This window comes from Manis javanica, chromosome 5 (genome assembly GCF_040802235.1).
Source record: "Manis javanica isolate MJ-LG chromosome 5, MJ_LKY, whole genome shotgun sequence".
Lineage (NCBI taxonomy): Eukaryota > Metazoa > Chordata > Mammalia > Pholidota > Manidae > Manis > Manis javanica.
In genome coordinates this window covers 148,349,936-148,365,009 of record NC_133160.1, presented here as the reverse complement: position 1 = coordinate 148,365,009, position 15,074 = coordinate 148,349,936, and positions in this window count along the sequence as shown.

The following is a 15,074-nucleotide window of genomic DNA, read 5'->3' as shown; positions in this document are numbered from 1 at the left end:
ATAGTCAAATTTGTATAGTTTTCAACTGTATATTCAGGCATTAAATGTCATACTGTAATTTTTAACTATATATCAACAAACGATTTCAATTTAATACTTGTACCATCTTTATTTTGTTTACTTGAAGGGATTTTTTTTTCTTCCAAACAGATATAATTTAGGAACCTGAAATCTCTGGATATAATTATCCATTCAAAATATATAAATATGGCATAAATACTTTCATTTTATAACATCAAACTTTTCTCTGTAAACTGAGTGTAGCTCTACAAGTTAAAAATAGAGCTTATCATTACAGATATTTAAAGTTTGCATTTTTAATACTTCTTGCTACGCTAAAAGTATTATTTAACATATACATGTATATATATATATATATATATATATATATATATATATATATATATTTTACACAAGTGGTCCTTCATTATCTAAAATAATCTGAGAAAAGTGAGTTACCATAATCTGCTTCAACACATTATTTAGCTACTGAGTAAAATGGACTTTCTGAGGGACATTTTGTCCATTTAATGAAGGTGGATAGCAACTAATGACCATATTTCCACAACACATTTATGTGTTTAAGTAAAATAAGAATAGTTTTGAGAGCCTGATTTCACATTAAAGCAGTTAGATAGATGATTTCCTTCCATTTTACCAAATAGGAAACATGAAAGCCTTCAGGAATTGGTACAAAGTTACTTTTAAGAACAGAAGTACAATCTCAAGTTTACTGTGTTATGGTGGTATTGTCAGTGTTCTAACGGGTAGTTTCTTCTTTCTTTATTTTTCCCTATTATAATTTTTCAATATTATAATTTTTTCAATATTATAATTTCCTTATGTGATTGAGTGAAGAGATTATGACCTACAACCCTTCTAAGGGTATTAGGGCTTGATTATTAACTTTCTGGAGACTTTATCCAAGCATCTTAGAAAGATTTTTCCTCAAGCATTCATTTTTCCTTTGTAAGATACTTATTTCATTTTGCATTATCATCAGAATACATTTAAGGGAGGCAAGTAAGGATTTTGCTCCCTTTAAGCTTCTTTCCAATTAGAAAATTTTGGTTTTGTTTGTTTCCTTGTTTGTTTTCAAGTTTTCTCTTAGATGGTTCAGGACATAATAATCTTGTGAGTCAGCAACAAACAATTACTTTTGAACCATCTCTAGAATATCAAACGAAATATAATATAGCAATTGTTTTACAGTTCAGGGACCACAATGGTTTGATGTAAAACTGAGCACAGTTGGTTCCTGCCCTCCTAAACCCTGAACTGAGAAGTACCAATAGAAAATCAGTAAAGGTATGAAAAAGGTATAGAGAAAGAAAAGAAAGGAAACATACATTGCTTTTAAGAGTGGAAGGAAAGCTAAGAGCAGCTCAACAAGGCCACAGGTGCTGTGATCATTCCTGGGATGATGAAAGCTCTGAGGAAACAGAAACAGTTCAGTGTTGATTTGCAGAGTTCAGTGGAATTCCTTTTCAGTGTAAGAAAGAAAAAGAGCAGTGACACTGAATATACAAGTGGGCATTGGCCAGAACATATATGAAAATAATACTCTGACCCACAGCCTCTTCAGCAACCAGTGCTGGGAGCCAGACCACTACTTCTGCAGTGATTGGCCCAGAACAGTTGGGATGCGCTAAGTGCCCACCAGCATTCCTATTGCTCACTTCCACTTTCAACTCAGAACCTATTCAGAGAAAGCCAAATATGTTCTCTGAACCTGACATATTAGATGCCCTGCTTCTAATGATCCCACATCCAGTCCCCTCCTGCCAGCAGCCTCCAATCGCAGCACACCTGAGGCCTTCTTTTTTGTTTGCCATGTAGTATCTTTTCCACTGCTCTGAGAGACTTTGAGCCTCTACCAAATGCAAGTGATGGTGGCTGACTCCCTTGCTTTAGCGAACTTTTAATAAATATCCTGCTTTTTCCCATCTGGGTGGTCTTCAAATATTCCACAAAAGGAAATGAAAGTAAGATATAAAGGGCCTTAACTATGAGCAAATCCCATCCTTGTCCTGTAAATCCTCCACTATATTTGATATCCATGTTACTTCAAATCTTGCTAAGACAGCACAAAATTTTGGTAGAAATTATATGACACTCAGAATCTTTAGAAATAGGATCTTTGTCATTTAGTAAAAATTTTGCATCTGGGATGGAATGAGGGGAACAACCATCAGATAAAAGCCAAGTGGCTACTCAGTTTTTAAAGTACACAATTTAGGGCTTCTTTTTTCAATATGAGTATAATCCATTACCTGCCTCCTATAGTCTACCACCTTCCCAGCAATTGTCTTGGAACCCACAGAAGAGGCTCTTATAGTCTTAAATAAACAAACCAATAATGCACCTTTGAAAAGAGATTCAGCTGGACCGCAGGAAACTAGCCACAGGCAATACATCATCAAATGAGAGGAGCTGTGTGCTAATAAAACTTCATATGCAGAATCCGAAATCAGAATTTCATATGATTGTCAAGTCACAAGACATCATTTTCTCTTTGATTATTTTCAAACACTTGAAAACATAAGAACAGTTTTTAGCTTGCAGGTTATGTAGTAGGTGACTGGAAGGAGGTCCATGGTTTGCCACAACCTGATTTGGAGGGCCAAGGAGAATACGTGAAGTGGAACACGGAGAGATTTTATTTTTCATTTTACATTTAGAAATGATGACATAAAATTCTGATTTGGGAGAAGATGGTGTTGCTCATTTTTGATTAATGGGAACGAGGCGCTGTATTTTCCAGAGATCACTTTCACTTTGTCCAGTCATTTCCTGTCACTATAAACCTAAGATCACTTAGTAAACCTAGGACCACGGTAAGATTATTTCTCAATTTGGTGCTCCTCAGATCACTCACATAGTGTAAAGCTTGCTGTAAGTATAGGCTTTTGATTACAAATTCCTAAGGGAGCTGCTTTTTTTTTATTCACAAACTGGAATAAATTTATTTCACAAACTGGAATAAATCCTGAGGCCAGATGCCTCTCTAACGTTTGTGTGGTGGGTAAGAGGACAAATGTAGGTCTCTGGCCTGCAGTTCACTTTTCTCTTGCCCCTACCACATCATCCTACAAAGTATGGGCACAGGGTGTAGTGATGTAAGGGCATTACTGGCTAACAGTTTACCAGGTTGTCTCCCTTTGCTGCCAGTCACATTTCACCAAGGCTGCTTCACATCCAGGGTCCTGTTTTTATGCAGAGCTACAATCCCCACCATAAACGGAACCTATGCATTTCTATCCTCTCTGCAACAACTGCCTCTAAACTCAAGTAGCAAGATTTCTGATATTGCTAAATGCTCCCGGGTTTTTAATACTATTTTAACACTGGTTTCAAACATGTTGTTTGCATCCTGGAAATTTCTTTGTTTTTGTTTTTGTTTTTGTTTTTGCTTAGTGTGTGCATTTAATAGAATCATAGTTGTCTATTAAGAAAATGTGGGTCTATTTTAGAGGGATTTTTTCTAAAAATACATTTTCCAGTTTAGCAAGTCCATCAACCTGCTGAAGGAAGAAGTCTATATTTCCCTGTTCAAAGCAATTTTGGTGTTCATTTTATAAAAATGTGTAGAACCATTCCTTTGTTGCATTCTTTGCATTTTCTCTTTCCCTCTGACAGAGATATTTTTTTAGAGGTAAAGTAATAACATCTCTAATTCAGCATTTTCATCTTTGGCAAATTATTTTTAATATTGATTACATTCTGAAATAATTAAATACAATAACTTATTTTCAAATATTCCATGTCTAGTTTTAGTTTAATAATATTTATCTTCAGTGTCTTCATCCAAGTCATGTCTTCCTACAGGAGGAAATTAGATTGTAGTATATCTTTTATAAGGGTAAAATTGGCTTCATTATCATCTCCAGTTTACAAGGATTAATGTTTTATTTTATTTTTCTCATAAAGATTGAAATTCTAAGTTTGTCTGGTTGACATAGCAAAGGTAATTATACCAAGAATATATTGCTTAGGAAAAAATAGCTTTACAATATCTCCCAGTTAACATATTTTTATGTCTCCATTTCACAGCAAGGAACTCTTTTCATTTTAAAGTTTGTAGTGGCTTTGTGAAAGCATGTGATTTCAGTGGTATAAAGAATTCATTCATGTGCATATTGCAAAATAAAGCTGTGCTTTATAAAACAGCTGGAAATATACAGCTATATGTAGGTGAGCAACTATTTGCAGGTACCCTATATTCTTATTGTGTACACATATTTTAAAAATTGAACACAAAAGGCAAGCAAACTTGAAGTCCAAATAGAAGTGTAGAGAATTTTTATTTCAGAAATCAGTTTTAAATTATGGATATAAAATTTTAAATATAGTGAGCCATAGAGGTTTAGGAGGGAGTATTTTAAATATAGCAAATTATTTTCATCTACATTTATATCTTAATGAAAGACTTAACAGGAACAACAACAAAAAGAGGGAAGACTCTTTAGATTTAGAAAGATTTATGCTCTCTCATATATTCTGTCTTCTTACACTGCCTGAAAAATAAAAAGTTTTTTTTTTTTAATTAAGAGACTGTAAGGGTATTCAAGGGGTTTATCTTTTATGGATTTCAAATTGTATGGCTTGCAATGAGGAGAATTTCCATAAATAATTGTGCTTTACCATTTAATCATATTTGAATCTTTTTCTGAAATCTGTTTTATATGGATCTAATAAAACAGTAATATTTGTTCAGCCAGTGACTACATAGTTATAAATTCTTCCTGGTTTTAGAACCATCAACGATCTACTTTTGGTCTAGTCCTGTCTCACTGTCTCTGGCTCTCAGCCTTGCTCTTCGGGCTCCAATAATATAAATACCTGGACATTCAGTTTGGTTCTTGCCAATGTACCATTGCTCTCACCTTCTTCTTTTTCTGTACTGCTCAACTCCCCATCCTCCTGATTCCCCATTTACGTCATTTTTCTCTGCTCCCAGTTCCTTCGGATCATTTTTTCAATGATTTCTGGATGTGGATGGAGGGATAATGGCCAGATCAATTTTGGTGTGACCAGGACAATGATAGTGATAACAGAAATATAAATTTTTCTTCCTAATCTTCTAAATGTAGCAGCTAATCACCATCTCTTAGAGAATAAGAGCAAGGGAACAAAAGAAATATAGAAGTATAGAAAGAAATCAGCAGTAAGTTTCTATGATAACACTAAAGGGTTGTATTTTATTGGGACTAGTTTATTCATTCATTTAGTAACTAATGTTATTTAGCATTTTTTTGCCAGTATAATTCAAGTGTTACATAAAATGAAGAAATACAATATTTAATAGAATAAATGACATATAATTTATTCATATTTACATAATGAAAGGATCTATTAAGATGTTTCTGAGCTATGAAGTCAATTCAGTCTTCCCCAGAATATGAATTTGAAGATAGCCATTTCAGAGCACTTTGAAAATAATGATATAAGGAAGAAGGAGTTGAGGGAAAGCTTTAGACTGAGATTGGCTCCTTTCAATAACATGTCGCTGAATGATATTTCTACTATCATTTGCTTCTGGTCTCTTTTCTAAATATTTTTGGTCACTGAGAAGTAAAGAATGGAATAATGGCAAAGGGAAATGTTGCATAAAGCAGAAGAAAGTTAAATATGGTGCATCCATGGAAAATATGGTATGTACTCCCCTCAGTCCTTGTTTTGTTAGCTTTTGTTTGATTCAATTTGCATGTTTAATTGTACCATGTAAATAAATCATAGTTGGGAAATAATTCTTTACAAATTCTTGATTGGTGATGAAGGACCAGATGACACAGATTAGGATGAAAATATAAATATTAGATTTTCTTGTAGTTAATACTTTTTACTTACATTTATCAGGAGTAAACAAATTATGTTCTATCAAATTTGTATATGCTGATATGTATTGAAATATGTATGTACATAGAAATGTGTTTGTATATATGTATATATATATATATACATATATACAACAGGATATTTAAATGGTTTAACTATTAATATAATTATTAAATCAAGCACCAAATGTCTACCAATGCCTATAAAATGAAATCACTATGTCCAATATTAATGGAGAGGAAGGAATGACATAGAAAGTTGTTTTATGGAATAATTTTATCAATTCAGTTCTTTTGATAATCATTATGACTTAACAAGAATTTCATCATAAATTTGGTCACAAAATTTTAGGGATTTTTTAGCAATAGATTAGTAAATATGAAGTTTGTCCAATTTAATATTATGGGACAGAAAAATGGTAACTGATCATTTGAAATACAGTGATATTTTGAATGAATCCTTCAATTTAATGAAACTCTTCAATATAACTCCACATAGTCTATACTCAGGCACTTGAAGAATTAACAACAGAATTATCTTTAACAAAAATTCTCTCAATGATAGGAGTGAACTATATATCCATTATCTTAACATATTTTGCTATACCAATTTGCTTTTATATTACACCTTCTGTAAAATATAATGAACTATAGTATCTCAATAGGATTTATATGACACTGACTGTTTCTCTGAACATAGAATCATGTATAAGGCCAAAGATACTAGGTATATAAGTCTTCACACTTTGAAAGAGAAAAAGATGATACAGCTGATGTTCGAAGGCAGAATTTTAATAACTAGAAAAGTTGAAATAATATACTGTTATGATCTCAAGTGTCCATGTACTAAAACAAGTGAATGTTTTGAGTCAGTTTCCTTGAAAACAATATTTTTTAGCTGAATTCTATTATTTTCATGGATCTTAAAAAAAAAATCAAACTTCACAGTAAATTATGTTTCCTGGGTATATTAACTTACTTATTTACATTTCATATTTCTTGCTAGGTATTTTTTATTCAGCTATTTTCTTCCTTATGATATGATTTTCTTGTAGTTAATACTTTTTTACTTCCAAACAAGTTGTCTTATTCTTCTGAGTAAGCTTAAGCTCATGGAATTCTTCTTAGGAGAACAACAAAAGTTTGTCTTTTACTTCTTAATACTCTAGAGATATCTTAAAAACTACAAAGAGCCAATCATAGAATGTCTAGTCCAGTTAGGCCATAGGAACATAACTTTTTATTCCTCTTATATGTTTCCAGGTAGATTTTTCTCCAAAGTGTTTTTCACCTATAGGGCTACAGACTTGTTCACAAAGGATACACAATGAAATATTTACTTTAATAGAACCATTCATTGATTCAGGAAATCCAAGAACATGTACAATATAGAATATAAAATAGCTTAAAACAGGTTATACGGGATGATAGATCAGAGTCAATATTGGCTCTTAAAGCCACTTTTTCTTTATGTCTATGTATCTATCATCTATTATTGCAACAGATAATCCCATATATATAAGGAAATCACTGATGAAACTCCAGAGGTGAAAATCCTGGGGCAAAATACCTTTGAAACTGAAATCAGTCAAAGGGAGAAATAAAATGGGAGAAACCCATTTATTTCTCGCAAGCAGTCATCCACTTCTCTCTTGTGTCTCTCCTGACCTGGCTGCAGAAGAAGGGAGCTCCACCCAACGTCTCAGGTCCAGATGTGCTCTCACTCATACTAATGACCTATTGATATGGAGATGGATACAGCTCTCCACTCCTTAGAAACACCTATTGATATGCAGATGAACTAAGGCCAGGTGAGAGATTCTGGAAATATTTCAATTTTACCCACAATTGATATTTTAAAATTCTAATTAATGAGTGGGAGAAATGTATTCAATAGAAATTTTAGTGGCAACAAGATGGTTTTGTTTTTGTCACTTGAGGAATTATTTACATAAATGAAATGCACAAATCATAAGAGTCCAGTTGTGTGAGTTTTGCCAGCTTCATACACACAAGCATCTCTCAACTCATGATATAGAACAAGTTTATCACATCTCAGAAAGATCACTCAAAAGCCTTCTCAGGAAATTCTACCCACTCCTAACCCTAAGTAAATCCTTCCATAGAGGCCACCATTGTTTTTATATCAACCATGGATTTGTTTTTCCTATTCTAGAACTTCAAATGAATAAAATCATATAGTATGCACTGTCTTTCATTGTTCTGAAAACAGTTCAGTGTGGGGCAGGGTGGCTGGGAATTTCCACGCTAACAACAAGCAATTCTCCAGACACCAGCTGGGTGTGCTACTATCTAGCTCAAATCTGACACTCTCTACCAGAAGATAGCTTCAGATTCCACAGGTTGATAGCTGAGTCCTAAAAGACTGACCCTCTCAACCCTCTGCAACTTCAGATTCCAGTCAAAGGCCCACATTGTTACTGTGTCTGTGACCAATCACCTACAAATTGTAGGGTTCCAACCACCCTCTACAACTCAGGTTGCCAGACACAAACCATTCATTACCTATACTTCTGACCAACTGGCAATGATCAGAATTCCCCACAATCCCCTCCTTTGGTTCAATTCCTTGCTAATGTGCCACAGACTTTAGGAAACCTCTCTAATTTCTTCACCAGATTGCTAGTTTATTATAATAGGATATAATTCAGGAATAGCTAAATGGAAAAGGAGCATAGGGCAAGGTATATGCAAAGGACGCAGAGCTTCTGGCTCTTTCCAGGGGTGCCGCTCTCCCAGCACCTCCATGTATTCACCAACGCAGGAGCTCTCCAAATTTGCGCTTTTGGGTTTTTACGGAGGTTTCATTATATACGTGTGATCGATCAAATCATCGGCCATTGGTGATCGAACTAAATCGCCAGCCACTTTCCCTTCCTTGGAGATCAGGCGTTGGGACTGGAATTTCCAGCCCTCTAATTTGCCTGTCAAAAAGTCACCTTATTAAGGTAACAAAAGACACTTTCATGGCTCACATCAGTTAAGAAATTTCAAGGCATTTAGGCAGAAAAGGGAACAAAGACCAAATATATATTTATTACTGTTAATCACAATGTCACACTGTTTTTTGTCTGGCTGCTTCACTCAACATAATGTTTTTCAGTTCATCCATCTATCTGTGCTGTTGTGTGCATAAAAGTTTTATCATTTTTGTTGTTGAATAATTCATTATTTGTACATACAAGAATTTGCTTATCCATTCTTATTTTGGTGGATAATTTGAGTTGTCTCACTTCTGGCCATTATGAACAAAGTTACATGCTCATCCTTACACAGGTGGTTTGTGGAGATAATATTTTCATTCCTCTTGGGTAAAAATCCTTGAAGTTAACTTGCTGTGACATAGGTCAGGTATATGTGTAACTTTGTAAAAAATTGCCAGACTGGTTTGTAAAAAGGTTGTGCCAATGTATATTCTCACCATAAATGCATGAGAACTCTGGTTGCTCTTTATAAGCACCAACATGTGGCACTGTCAATATTTTAACTGTAGCCATTCTAACTGGTATCAAGCAAAAATTCTCAGGAGGCAATGATTAAACCAAAGTGTTTATTTGGGACCAAAGAATTTGTAATTCGTGGAGACAGATTTGGGTAGCAAAGCAGCATTCCAATAGATAGCAAATGTCAGGGGTTTTTAAAGACTAAAAGGAATGTTGTATTCATTGTTTACAAAGAATTTTGTTTAGTATTGCAGCAGAAAACTAATCTTGGCTAAAATAATTGGTTGCTAAGACTATCACAAAGCAAATGTCTGTTACTGGAGCAAGTTGGAGGTGTTCCTGAAGAATTCTTTCTGTATTTGTGGTTTGACTCAGTTCAAAGGTTCATGGTTCCAAGTGGTGAGCATTGTGCATAAATCCAACTTCCTTAATGATCTCCTAGCTCCATTTAAAAACACCTTGACATAACTGCCATTTTATGTCACCTTACGCTGGGGATATATTGATATTTCATGTGGCTCTAGTATGCATTTTGCTGAAAACATAAAGTATTGAATAGTTTTTCATGTATAATGCTCATTTAAGTACTTTGTCTATTTTTATAATGGGTTGTTTGTGTTATTAGCATTGACATGCAAGTATGGTTTTTATAGTCTAAGTAGAGGTGTCTTGTTTAATGTATATTTTGCAAATAATTTGATATAATATAATAATATACATTATGGTTCATATAAAAGTTCCCAGTTTTTGGTGACCCTCAATATCTTTACTGGAGTTTTGATGAGTAAAAGTATTTAATTTTGAGGAAGTCCATTTGATTAATTTAATCTCCTTGATTTGCTTGATTAAAAATCAACTGATGTTAAAAAATATTTGTTTCTAGACTCTCAATTGAGTTTTATTGATTTTTTTCTTATCATTCTATTAGGGGCATAATCTTCATTTTTAATACCTTCAAATTTAGTAAGTCTTGTTACCAAATTTGGGGATTTCAGCCCTTACCTTTAAACATTTTCTGTTCCAATCTCCCTCTACTCTCTGTAAAGCACTTCAACTATGCTTAAATTAATCTGTTTAATACTATCCACACTACATTGCTCTGGTCTTCATATTTTTAAGCTTACTTTTTCCCCTCTGCACTTCATTTTCCATCTATACAGAGTCTACTTTCAGGCTCCCTAATCAAGCTTTTATTCTTGAGATACTAGATGGTTATTAAGCCCATTTTGTGATTTTTTCACTTCCAATATTGTGTTTTGAGTACTGTATACTGCATATTCCATTTTGTTATTTTTACCATCTTCCATTTCTCTCACCATTTTGTTTATATTTTCTTTTAAATGCTTGAATATATTTGTCATAGTTATTTTGAAAAACTTATCTAATTTCATTATTTCTGTCATTTCATGATTTATTTTAATCAGCTGATTTTTCCCCCAATTGTGGGTCACATTTTCTACTTCTTTGCATGTCTAGTCATCTATTATCAAATAGTGGACATATTATATTATGTTATTAATTCACTGGATATTGCCATCATCCTTTAAAAGACATTAAGCTTTTTTTTGAGCATATAGTTCATTTATATCTGGTCAACTTAAACCATTTTGAGCTCATTTTTAAGATTTTTTAACTAGACAAACTGTTCCTAGCATTTCTGAAATCACTTAAAATACTCATCTTCACATAAATTCAACTTATAAGATATTGCCTTCATAAAGAATTGAAGTCCTTCAGCTCCTAGGAATTCACTGTGATTCCTATATCCCTGATAAATCTTACAACCATATGACTATAATCTGTTTTCTTTACTTTTTTACCTATGTTCTCTCCCACTATTTTGAAACATTTTTGATCAGCAATACTGAAATATCAAAAAATAAAATGTAAGATGTCCTATATATGAAGGAAAAAACATGATCCACATCCCAATCTAGGATGAACAACATAAATTAAGACACTTAGAAAGAATGAAAGAAGAAGAATTTGTAGCTAGACCTTTAAGCTAGTCATTAAGACTCTGGATTGGATGCACTGTCTACCTGTTTGAATAGAAAGGAAAGCCTATCTACAGTGGTTATGGTAAGGATTTTGGTTTGTTGTTTTTTTTTTGTCTTTGGAAGCTATTAAGCTTTGCTTTTTAAAAGGACAGAGAAGCAATTAATTAAAATCATTTTACCAATGAATTTCCATATGCTTCCTACTTTCATTGATAATAACTAATTGAATAAAGTACATTTTAGTATTATATTGAGGACTAGAGACCCTGAATCCCAAGTCATATAACTGCTGGCAGGATTCTTTCTTAGTAATACTTTCTCGACATAAGGTCATATAGTGGTTTGACTTTTATGTCCACATACCTTATTCTCCAGAGCATTCAAATGAAAATGAGTACTTCTTTCTTCAGTTCACTGCGTTCTGAATCAAAGTCAATGAATTAATCCTGCTGTTTCTTTAATTTATAGCCAAATAAGTTCTTATAAAACATTTTATGTTACTGAAAACATAATGACAACTGTAAGATTTTCTCCAGAAAAACCAATAAAAACCTCTCCCAAGAGTAGTTTTTTCTTAGAGACCACATGTCACCTATGTTCTCCTAAAAATTCATATCATCATCCACTCTTTAAATGTAGATATCTTATTATCATTCATCCTTCAAGAAAAGTAATAGAAGCACCTGCAGATAGAGCAATAATATTCTTCTCAAGGAAAGGACATTAAAAAATTATAGAGATAGTTAGTATGCAGTTTGAATCTAGCATTTGAAATGATTACATATTTTAAATTTATATCATTAGATTGCAAAGTGAACTAAGCAAGTATAAATTCAACTATAACCTGCAAAAAGTAAATGTCTTGATTTGAACTTAGAAAACACAAGTGCATTTTTTTTTTCATTTTATTATCATTAATCTACAATTACATGAAGAACATTATGGTTACTAGACACCCCCTTCACCAAGTCCCCCGCCAAAAACCCCATTACAGTCACTGTCCATCAGCATAGTAAGATGCTGTAGACCCACTATTTGTCTTCTCTGAGTTGCACATCCCTCCCAATGCCAACCCCCCAATTTATAAATGCTAATCGTAAGGTCCCCTTTCTTTTTCCCTGCCCTTATCCTTCCTTTCCCACCTCTCCTGCCTAGTCCCTTTCCCTTTGGCAACCGTTAATCCATTCTGTGGGTCTGTGGGTCTGTGATTCTGCTGCTGTTTTGTTCCTTCAGTTTTTCTTTGTTCTTATACTCCACATATGAGTGAAATCATTTGGTACTCGTCTTTCTCTGCCTGCCAAATTTCTCTGAGCATAATACCCACTAGCTCCATCCATGTTGTTGCAAATGGTAGGATTTGTTTTCTTCTTATGGTTGAATAATATTCCATTGTGTATATGTACCACATCTTCTTTATCCATTCATCTATTGATGGGCACTTAGGTTGCTTCCATTTCTTGGCTATTGTAAATAGTGCTGTGATAAACATAAGGGTGCATCTGTCTTTTTCAAACTGGAGTGCTCCATTCTTAGGGTAAATTCCTAGAAGTGGAATTCCTGGGTCAAATGGTATTTCTATTTTGGGCTTTTTGAGGCACCTCCATACTGCTTTCCACAATGGTTGGACTAATTTGCATTTCCACCAGCAGTGTAGGAGTGTTCCCCTTTCTCGACAACCTTGCCAACATTTGTTGTTGTTTGTCTTTTGGATGGTAGCGATCCTTACTGGTGTGAGGTGATATCTCACTGTGGTTTTAATTTGCATTTCTATGATGACAAGCAATGTGGAGCATCTTTTCATGTGTCTGTTGGCCTTCTGAATTTCTTCTTTAGAGAACTGTCTATTCAGCTCCTCTGCCCATTTTTTAATTGGATTATTTGCTTTTTGTTTGTTGAGGTGTGTGAGCTCTTTATATATTTTGGATGTCAACCCTTTATCGTATCTGTCATTTTCAAATATATTCTCCCATACTGTAGGATACCTTTTTGTTCTATTGATGGTGTCCTTTGCTGTACAGAAACTTTTCAGCTTGATATAGTCCAATTTGTTCATTTTTGCTTTTGTTTCCCTTGGGGGGTATGTTCAAGAAGAGGTCACTCATGTTTATGTCTAAGAAATTTTTGCCTATGTTTTTTTCTAAGAGTTTTATGGTTTCATGACTTACATTCAAGTCTTTGATCCATTTCGAATTTACTTTTGTGTATGGGGTTAGACAGTGTTCCAGTTTCAATCTCCTACATGTAGCTGTCCAGTTTTGCCAGCACTATCTGTTGAATAGACTGTCATTTCCCCATTGTATGTCCATGGCTCCTTTATCGTATATTAATTGGCCATATATGTTTGGGTTAATGTCTGTAGTGTCTATTCTGTTCCACTGGTCTGTGGCTCTGTTCTTGTGCCAGTACCAAATTGTCTTGATTACTGTGGCTTTGTAGTAGATCTTGAAGTTGGGGAGTGAGATACCCCCCACTTTATTCTTCCTTCTCAGTATTGCTTTGGCTATTCAGGGTCTTTGGTGTTTCCATATGAATTTTTGAACTATTTCTTCTAGTTTGCTGAAGAATGTTGTTGGTAATTTGATAGGGATTGCATCAAATCTGTGTATTGCTTTGGGCAGGATGGCCATTTTGACGATATTAATTCTTCCTAGCCAAGAGCATGGGATGAGTTTCCATTTGTCAGTGTCCTCTTCAGTTTCTCTTAAGAGTGTCTTATAGTTTTCAGGATATAGATCTTTCACTTCCTTGGTTAGGTTTATTCCTAGGTATTTTATTCTTTTTGATGCAATTATGAATGGAATTGTTTTCCTGATTTCTCTTTCTATTAGTTCATTGTTAGTGTATAGGAAAGCCACAGATTTCTGTGTGTTAATTTTGTATCCTGCAACTTTACTGTATTCCAATATCAGTTCTAGTAGTTTTGGAGTAGAGTCTTTAGGGTTTTTTTAAGTAAAATATCATGTTATCTGCAAATAGTGACAGTTTAACTTCTTTGCCAATCTGGATTCCTTGTAATTCTTTGTTTTGTCTAATTGCCATGGCGAGGACCTCCAGTATTATGTTGAATAACAGTGGAGAGAGTGGGCATCCCTGTCTTGTTCCCGATCTCAGTGGAAAAGCTTTCAGCTTTTCACCGTTTACTATGATGTTGGCTGTGAGTTTATCACATATAGCCTTTATTATGTTGAGATACCTGCCCTCTATACCCATTTTGCTGAGAGTTTTTATCATGAATGGATGTTGAATTTTGTCGAATGCTTTTTCAACATCTGTGGAGATGATCATGTGGGTTTTGTCCTTCTTTTTGCTTATGTGGTGGATGATGTTGTCCTATCCTTGCATCCCTGGGATGAATCCCACTTGGTCATGGTGTTTGATCCTTTTGATGTATTTTTGAATTCTGTTTGCTAATATTTTGTTGAGTATTTTTACATCTACGTTCATCAGGGATATTGATCTGTAGTTTTCTTTTTTGGTGGAGTCTTTGGCTGGTTTTGGTATTAGGGTGATGTTGGCTTCATAGAATGAATTTGGTGGTATTCCCTCCACTTCTGTTTTTTGGAAAACTTTAAGGAGAATGGGTGTTATATCTTCTCTGTATATCTGATAAAAATCCGAGGTAAATCCATCTGGCCCAGGGGTTTTGTTCTTGGCTAGTTTTTTCATTACTGCTTCAATTTCTTTGTTGGTAATTGGCTTGCTCAGATTTTGTGTTTCTTCATTGGTCAGTCTTGGAAGGTTGTATTTTTCTAGGAAGTTGTCCTTTTCTTCTA